This window comes from Helianthus annuus, chromosome 16, assembly GCF_002127325.2.
Source record: "Helianthus annuus cultivar XRQ/B chromosome 16, HanXRQr2.0-SUNRISE, whole genome shotgun sequence".
NCBI classification, from domain to species: Eukaryota; Viridiplantae; Streptophyta; class Magnoliopsida; order Asterales; family Asteraceae; genus Helianthus; species Helianthus annuus.
The window spans coordinates 80,244,451-80,254,734 of NC_035448.2; positions in this window are offsets into that span (position 1 = coordinate 80,244,451).

The following is a 10,284-nucleotide window of genomic DNA, read 5'->3' on the forward strand; positions in this document are numbered from 1 at the left end:
GAATTCTCGACCTTTACCTCAACACATGGCTCTTCTGGTTTTACCATACCAGAATCATTGCCTGACTGTGGCTTGTCCGACTTTGATGAGCCAGATTCATCGCCTGAAGGTGGCTTGTCTGACTTTGATGAGCCAGATTCATCGCCTGAATGTGGCTTGTCTGACTTCGGCACGTCAGATTCATCGCCGACCTTTTCCTTCTTCTTCTCCTCTTTTGTCCCCAAATTTAATCTGATGAATTCTTTTTGCTTGTCTTTACAGCTGAGGGAGTAGATTCATCAGAACTTTTATTCTTTTTGTCCCGTGAATCCGAGGACAAAATCTTTTCGAGATATTCTCTCGCTTTCTTTCTCTTTTTCCTCAGTCGATCTTTCTGCCCTTGAGAAAGCTTCACTTTTGTTTCTTGAACTTTAGGTTTTTTGACCTTCAGTTCTTTGACGTTTTGGCCCGAAGCTTTCAATTCTTTGGGCTTGATAACAACCGGTATTTTCTTTCCATTTTCTGAGAATTGGCCCTTAATCCGTCATTCGATCTTCTTGGGCAATCTCTGGCAATGTGACCTATGATGTTGCAGTTAAAGCACCTCCTGGTCTCATAACTCCAATACTAGCAGTTAACAGCAATGTGTCCTTGATAACCGCATCGGTAACACACTCTGTTATCGTACCAATCACCATTGTCACACCAAACGCTCAGATCAAAGCACTGTTTGGCTTGGTGATACTCTTTCCTCCTTTTGATTTCTGGATTTGACTTTTGAGCACTGTGATCCGACCTGCACCACTTATTACCAACATTTTTTGAATTTTCATTTTTTACTTTTTGTAATTTTTCATTACGATTGAATGATCGATCTGATGAACTTTTATTATCTTTTTGAACAATTTTCTCATTTTTAATTTTTTGTTTCTGTTCCACTTTCTTCTTCAAAGGTTTTTGCTTAGAGCATTCTCCCTTTTCAGTCGATTGCAAAACAGTTTTCTGAAATTTTTCCTTTTTATCATCAGATTTCTCACCACAATCTTTAACTATGACATTGTCAAAGTTTGTGACATTGTCACTTATTGGAATAGAGTTGATTGGTTTTGGACAAGGAATATTCAACTTGTCAGATGAAATCACAAAACCGATCAACTTCTTTTCAAGTTCTTCAATCTTGATCCTGGAATTCTCAGCTTCTTTCTCAAGCTGAGATATTCTTTCAAGATGAGATTTGATAGAATTTTCATTATCAATCTTCAAATTTTCAAGAACAGATGTTTTATTCTCCAGAACTTTTATCTGTTCTTGAAATTTTGATTCATTCGTTTTCAAATTCTTGTTTTCCAACTTGATCCAGAAATCTAAATCTTCTAAAGATTTCTGTTTGCTTTCAAGCTCTTTTTCCAACTTCTTGATTTTCATTTTAGCACATTCACCTTCTTTTTCAAGTTCGATAATTTTCTGAAGATGGGAATTTATCATTTTCTGTTTTTCAATATTGTTTTTACTGAACACATTTCTCCCATCTTCAAGAATTTTCATTTGCTCTTCAAATTCTTGATTTTTCAATGTTAAACTGTTAAAATCATTTAACCGTTTGTCATTTTCTGCTTTTAGGTTGTCACACTTTTCATGTAACCAAAGAATCTGGTTTTCAGCAGCGTGCTTCTCGTCTTTCAACTTTTTGACTTCAGATGCCAAACTTGCCATGTCTTTCACAAGTTTGTCATTATCAGTCTTGACATTATCGCATTCTGAGCACATTGTTTCATTCTCCACCGATTCTTCAGCTTTTGGAGCTTCTTCTTCCTTTGCTATGAATGTACCTGCACAAAAAATTTTAACGAAATCAAGTGGATTTCCATTATTATCAATATAACAACCTCGTTTGAAATCGTATTTCGGCACATATTTTGCCCTGACACATTTAGTAACCCTTTTGTGCATCTCCTCAATCACATCTGAACCTAAATCTAGTACATTATTCTCCAAAACCTTGATCATTTCTTTCTTTTTCTTTCTGGTTTCAAGTTCATGAGCTTTAAGTTTGCTGATGAATTGATTTAGAGGTAGTTTTGAAAAATTTGAGTCCTCCCTTAAATTTTTTAAACATTCACCCCATTCAATCGGTAATGCATCTGCAAACTTCTCTAATTTCTCAGCATTTGACGGAGATATCTCATGATCTTTCATATAATTCAGTAAGACACTATATCGGTCTTTAAGATCTTCCAACGTTTCGTCTTTCAGACACACAAAATATTTAAACCTTTTTGCCCATCCATCTTTGCTCACTTTTCTATAACCTTCATCTAGAAATCCATGATGCCAATCATTAAATCTTTCGAAATAATAGTTCTCTTGTTCATCAAACACCATTGCCATTTTTCGCAAAAACCCGACACGTGTTTGTTGACTGATAAGCGAACCAGGATGACAGAAAAGCGGACCAAATAGTCAATCGGATACAAAAGCGGACCGGATGGGTCAAATGAGCGAATCGGTCGTATAAGCGGACAGAACAAGCTGAATTGGAGCGGACCGGTCAAATAAGCGGACCGGACATGCACTTGGAGCGAACCGATCGGACAAATAAGCGGACCGGATGGGTTGATCTTGGAGCGGACCAGTGTGATTTGTTCGAAAAAGCGGACCGATCTCAATCGACCGAATAAGCGGACCTCCTGGTTTGACCCATTTTTCTTTCGAATTTTGGCTTCAAACTTTCCAGGGTTTGTCTCGGTGCTATTGCGCACAATCTGTGAAAATTTGAGCGAATCCGACCGTAAATCTCGGTCTGACGAAGAAAGAAGGTGTAGAAGTAAGAAAAAGTGACGAAATCCGACTATTTTCTGCAGAGAACCTCCTCCTGAGCTCTGATACCAATTGTAGGATCGTTTGCTGACCTAAACGAGTCGTTCAGAGGCTTTCTCCTTGGTTTCAGGTGCAGAATAACAAGAAACTAAGGTAGAAATAGCACGCAAATCACTTTAACTACTTGTTTATTGATATAACAATCTTTTACAGCTCAAATCTCGCACCGGCAGCACTTCGGTACGATTTCTACACACCGTTACTGACTGGATCGCTCATTGATCAATATATAGGCGTTTGGGTTCGCTTATTGGACAGGCCCAATAAGCGAACCAGACATTAGCCACTCGAGCGAACCATACATTGTTGACATTCGAGCGAACCACTCAATGTTCATATGAGCGGACCAGCTATGATGTTGTTCGAGCGAACCTAACCTAATTGGACCAATGAGCGGACCTATCTATTACATGTTTTCTCGTTTTCCGTTCATTATACAATCAATCCTATTCTAAGACTCGAACGAAGATGTAGTCAACAAACAACTGCACCAACAGGTTCGAAAGTATAAGCGATGGTTTAGATCGCTTACCTTACGACCCTATATAAGCACTAAACTAAAAGTGACGAGCTAAGCATGTTAGAACATGCTTAACTAAGTTTAGAAAACAGGTTTGGCATCAAAACAAACGGCTTTGATGCTCACGAGTAGTTTGGTTACAAAATATGCAAGAATGCATATTTTGGCCGAAACTACGACTCGTCACTGAGCCTAGATAACGTGGTAATCAGTAGGTATAGTCACTACAGACTATAACCATCGTGATCACGCTCACGTTATGAAGTTCCATGAACTTCGGGTTGACCATAGGCTGGTCAATGCAGAAAGTCAACAAAACGTTGACTTTCGGACTCGAAAAGCGAATAAAAGAGCGAAAGAGTACTTACGGAGGGTCCCCGAATGCTAATCTAGATCAAAGAGCTCAGGTATGAAGCAATGGCATCAACTTAGAGCATTTGGATCAGATTTGTGTGGGTTTTACATCAAAGGGGGGGGGTATTTATAGGAAAAGTAGAGCCGTTAGGATCGTTTCTTGAATATCGTGCCACGATCTTGAGCGTCCACTTGTCAAAATGTTGTGGTTACTGAAAATGGCCCTTGGCTCTTGATTGGGTGAAAGGGCATTGCCCTTTGGTGTGTTTGAAAGGCCAGATTTGCAAGAAAGACAAAAATTTGGTTACTGGAAGTGCCATGCGGCCCGCATCAGGATATGCAGAAACTCAGGCGGGCCGCCTGGGCCTGTCAGATCTGCATATACTTTTAAAAATGGCAGTTTTGGTCCCTGTTGCGTATTTAAGCCATTTTCGACACTTCTAAGGCCCGTAAATCCAACTTTAAGGCCCTAAAATGATGCCTAAACATTGTGGACATCAAACATGCTCAAAAATGTTCCGGATGTTGGTTCGTTTGGCCGTACGATCGCGATGTTCGGATAATTACGATGGAATGCGCATAAGCGCGAAAAACGATCCAAATGACGCGACGAATGGATTTTTCTCATGCTAAACACTAATGCATAATATTATAATGCTTACATAAATTTTTGGATGTCCGAATGTATTCGAACGTAAGTTATGCGCGAAAGTGCAAACTTGTGCACTTTTTGACACTTTTAGTCCCTGAATGACCCAAAAGTTTGTTTTAGCATACCAAACCCCTCAAAGCCTATTTCTAAGCTATGTAAAGGATATTTATGTTATGTTTAACTTATGGACATGTTCCGGAATGTTCGTTACAGTTCAAATTGGCATACTTTTACAGTTTGTCAAGTTTAGTCCCTGTAAGCGAATTAACTTGTTTTGCCATACCAAAGCCTTCAAAACTTATTTCTAAGTTATGTAAAGGTTATTTAAGGTATGTTGAGTATATGTTGATGTTCCAGAGTATTTGTCGCATTAAACTAAGCATGTTTAAGCACCAGTTAGCGTATAACTCTCCAGAAAGCAATGTAGAGTTTGAAATTGAACAAAAGTCAAAATATGAAAAATGTAAAACACAACCAAACAAACATTGGGATAAAATAACATTGTTTTGTTGATAACTGAACTGTTCACAATGATTACAAGCACAAATGTTACACCTATACTTTAACTTCATATTAGAGCCTTGAAATGAAATTAACGGGGCTTAAACGTGTCAAAAATGCATCAAAAACCATGTTTTGCACATTTAGGGACCAAAATTGACATTCTGGCATAGTTATCTTAGGAAGGGACCAAAATGGAAAATCTAAATTCTAGCTTGTTCCAGCTGTTCCCTTCATTTGCACATGGTTTTAATGAAACTAGGGGCTCCCATGGTTTCACAAAACCATGGGCACATGTGTACGGATGAGATCGAAGCTCGTTTTACGATGAACGATCTAACGGTTGTGCAAAAACTATATACACCCCACCCCCTTTGCTCTCAACTCACATCTGATCTGATTTTCATTCTCTAAGTTGAAGTCTTGCACTTCATACCTGAGAATAAATTGGATCAAACCTCCTTGGACCTTTTGTAAGTCCTCTTTCGTTCTTTTATGCATTTTAGTGTGAAAGTCAAACTTTGTTTGACTTTCTGCATTGACCAGTTTATGGTCAATACGAAGTTCATTTGAACTTCATAACGTGAGTGTAATCACGATGGTTTTAGTCTCTTATGACTATACCTACTGATTACCACGTTATCTAGGCATAATGGCGAGTCGTAGTTTCGGCCAAAATGCGTATTCTTACGTATTTTGTAACCAAACTACTTTTACGGTATCAAAACCGTTTGTTTTGATACCAAACCTGTTTTTCAAACTTCATTAAACATGGTTTAACATGTTTAGCTCGTCACTTTATATTTAGTGCTTATATAAGGTCGTAAGGTAAGCGATCTAAACAATCGCTTATACTTTCGAACCCGACCCTTTTGGTAAATCATTAGGATCCGACCAAACACATTAGGTGACCATAGTTGTATAGGGAATAACCTTCCGAGGTTATACCTTATGGTCACTTCGTTTAAGTAGTAGTATGATAGGTTGTTTTATATGCCTTAGGAAAAATTACCAAAAGCCCTTTTTACGCCAAATTCATTTTAAGCATATGTAACCCAAATTTTCACATCTAAACTAATTAGGTAACATTATTAGACATGTTAAGGCATATAATACTTGTCATAGGACTAGTTAGGCGGTCCGAACGCGTTTTACGGTGAACGACACATTAAAGTAGCGTAAGCTACCTAAACGGGTCGTAATGGGTCGTAAGCACTTAGCATAGGTTTCTTTTTAGAATAAAGGCTTTGTTAAACCATATTACATGAGTTTCTATACTCATTTGGTTTACGAAACCTCATTCTATCCGATTTCCCGATTTAGGCCCGGTTATTTATGTAGTTATCTATATTATGTGCCGTTTGATTCCGTGATCCCTCTAGCTTTGCTTGGTTGTTGTTCAAGACTTCTAAGCACCCTCAAGTGAGTACATAGTCCCCTCTTTTACTGTTTTTCAAACAATTTGGGTGAAATACATGTGCCTACTTGTTACTTTCATGCTTTCCATATTTTCCTACCATATACTTGCTATGTTCATTAGTACACTATTAGTACATGATTTCATTATGTTTTGCTATGTATGTTCACTCTTAGCATACTAGCACATCGTTTTACATTATATCTTCTTTTGCTATGTATGTTCACTTAGCATGCTAGCACATTGTTTTACATTACATTTTATGCTATGTATGTTTACTTAACATGCTAGCGCATTATTTTACATTACATTTTTATGCTATGTCCATTTAGAGCATACTTAGTACATTGTTTTACATTGCATCTCTGTTGCATATGTTCTCGTAACATATGGACACATTATTTTACATTTCTACCTTGTATGTTCACTTAGCATACTAGGTACATTATTTTCATAAAACATGCTTACATTTGGTATATCATTTGGTTTGTTTAACGGAACTAAATTACATTCATTAACACCGATCATGCCGCTCGGTAGTAGGTAGTGGTAGCATAGGACTTGACATCTCCTGTTCCTAAAACCCTAGGTTTGTTTGTGTGGAAGGAATGACCGAATCCGAAAACATTTTTTTATAACCTTCACTATAAGGTTATCCTTCTGTCTCAAGGCTTGAATGTAGGCGTTTAACATTACCGCAGAAATGTTTGTATCAGTAAAGCATGCATTATTCTACAAAGCATAACTTTTGATTTATTCAAATACTTTGTTTTGTACATTTTTACATTTGGTTTAAGTAATCATATTTTACTTACATTTACTTACCATACATTTTTACATTATCTGTCTATCGCCTCCGTCAATCTATTTCGTAGCAGAAACAGAAGAACTCTAAGCGTTTAGTGTTACAACTAGTTAGAAAGGCAAGGTGGCAATTTTGTAATAATGAGATTTCTCATTATATCCCTTGTGTCTATAGATAGCTCATTTAGTTGTAAAGGTGAAGACTTTTTTGAAGACTTGGAGCTCATTTGGAGATTTAGGAGCTTAGAGCTTAGAGAGAGAAAGTCTAGAGAGAGAAAATCTCTCTACGTGATTCACGGCATTGTACACGACGTCACATCAATAGAATCACGTTATCTTGTGTGACAACTCGAATTTCCAAGATTCTATTTCGCATTTATTGCACGTTCATGTATTGACTAGTCGTATATATGTTTTGATTGTTTGATTGTGCATGGGTGTTTGTTAATTGTGAAATTGGTAAATATATGAACTTGGTGGTGAAATTATGAAATGTTATGAGATGGTGTACATTGTAATAAATAATACTAAAGGGTGCTTAGGGTTGATAGTGAAACTTTAACAACTCATAACCCTAATTCTTTTCCCTAATCATTCTCTAAATCATTCACAAAGAATCAAAAACACGTACTTTCACCTCCTCTAATCCTCTCTACAACACCTTCTCATCATTCTTGGATTCACAAGTTCTTTGCATCAAGTTTAATTGCCAATCCATCTAGAATCGAATCAAGGTAATTGTTTAATCATTGTTTGTGATTGTTTGATTGTTATTGATCCTTGATTATGTGTTTCATGTTAAAAACCCTAGTTCTCCATATATGATAGTTCTGTGGATGTTGATTGAATCATGATTATTGTGAAATAATATTGATTAGTGGTGTAATCGTATGCTAAATGTCAAGATGCTTTGCATGCTATAACTGTTGAATGAATTGGATGAATGATGTTCGTAATTAGGGTTTCACGATCAAGGAGAAATGAAACGTAACTGATGGAATGATAGATCGTAACTGTTTCAATTGTGTTTGCTAGTTGTCTGAGTTTTGAAATGATGAATTGGGTCCGAGGGTTACACTTTGTATCTTGCCCGAGTTTAATTCATAAGTATAGTCCGAGTTTTTAAGGTGGTAAATGGCCCGAGCTTTGTATCAACTTGAAGCCCGAATTTATAAATGCTTCATGAAGGTCCGAGTTTATTATATTGTCACCTAGTCCGACCTTGTAACAATTGTTGGTCCGAGTTTTAACATAACAAAACATGCCCGACCTTTAACCCCTTTTCAAGGTCGAGTTTTTTAATATGTTATGCCCTATCCGACTTTTAAAACCCCCAAGACCTTGTCCGAGTTTTGTAAGGAATTCAGGTTGTCCGAGTTTGTGGGGGTATCATCCTGTCGAGTTTCATTGAGCAGCCTCTAGTCCGACTTTGTTAGTGGGTCCGAGTTTGAGGAGGGGCTGCCCCTTCATGCCCGACTTTTATAGATGTAGCATGTCCGATCTCTTTGTAAGCAAGACTTCTTGTCCGAGTTTATAACATAAGAGATAGGTCCGACCTTTGCTTTTAAACATGGGGGTCCGAAGTTTTGGCTTGCACATGTTCAGGTTATGCTTTGATATTATGCCCGATTCTATGCTAGGATTGTGGATTCAATAACTTGTTAACCCTGTTACTTTAGTAACATCATTAGTTTAGTAATTATGTGTACATGGTTAACCCCATTATGTCCATTAAGAAATATATGTTAACCCTGTTAGTATCCCATTGATATGGCTAACTCTGTTAAATTAATTATGCAACTCCGTTAAGTTGTAAAATTCTGTTTAAGTGTGATGTCCTGAAGTATGTTAACAGTGGCAACTAGGTTAACGTCTACGTTAGATTAAACTATGTAATCAAGGACGCGACGTAATGAATTACGTGATACGATTAACTGTTTACATGATGTATGATTCTATGTGTAATAATCGTATGATACTGAATCGCAACTATATGATTTGACATGCCGTGAACATTTTATGTATATCATCGTGTACACAATAAACACACAAAGCACCGTTGCTTGAATATCCAGAATTGTAAACCCTAATTGGAATGAATCATGTGCAATACATCCTAGGTCGTGTGTAACGGACTTAGAGATTAATAAACCCTGAAGCAATAACATTACCGAAGCAAACCAAGGTGGTTCACACAGCCAAGGCATGGGGTTCCCAGGGTGGGAATGGGATTGGATTACTTTATTGTACATACTCAGTTGATAGAACCTAACGATAAGGATACGACTAGACTAGTAACACTTATTGAACTGATCTTCGCACACCTGCCAAGGGTTGGCCGCGATATTATGACTGACTTCGCACACTTGCCTTTGGAAGGCCGCGAACTGTAATTTACTAATCTTCGCACACCTGCCTGGTAGGCCGCGATACAGGTAAACCTAGTCTAGAATACTCGGGATGAACATCCCCCTAATATCTTCGCATACCTGCCTGGGAGGCCGCGATGGAAACTAATACGATACATTACATAACGAACGAACATACTACTACTCACACTATACTGTTACTGAACTGTAAACTGTGAACTCGCTCAACTAGTTGTTGATCCTCTGTTACATGCCTTGCAGGTCGTTAGATACATGGAGCTTGCACAGGGAGGAGCAGGTCGTTGTGGAGCATGGATTATGTTTGAAACTTATTGAACTTATGTTACACATTTGGGTTTTCGTACTTATGCTTCCGCTATACTTTGAACTATGATTATGTTTTGAACACTGATCGTATTGAATGATTGGTTTACATTTATTATACTTGATATTAATTACATGTTCGATATGATTGGTGGCTTGATCCTGGTCAGTCACGCTCCCAAGCGGTGATACTCCGCAGGTGGATTTTGGGGGTGTGACAGATTGGTGTCAGAGCCATTGGTTATAGAGAACTTGGTTTTAATATGGGGAAAACGTTTTATTAAAACCAGACTATAACCAGAACAGTGCTCTCAACGATCCACAACGACGCTTCGCTCCACGTGCAAGACTCGACATCCTAGGTAATAAGGTTTATGTTTATTACCTGCTTGCTAGAACTGCATAGAACTTGCTCGTAGTATGCTTACCTTACTCTTGCTCACTACTTGTTATTGCTTAAGAACACTTACGTGCTTACACTCTTCTG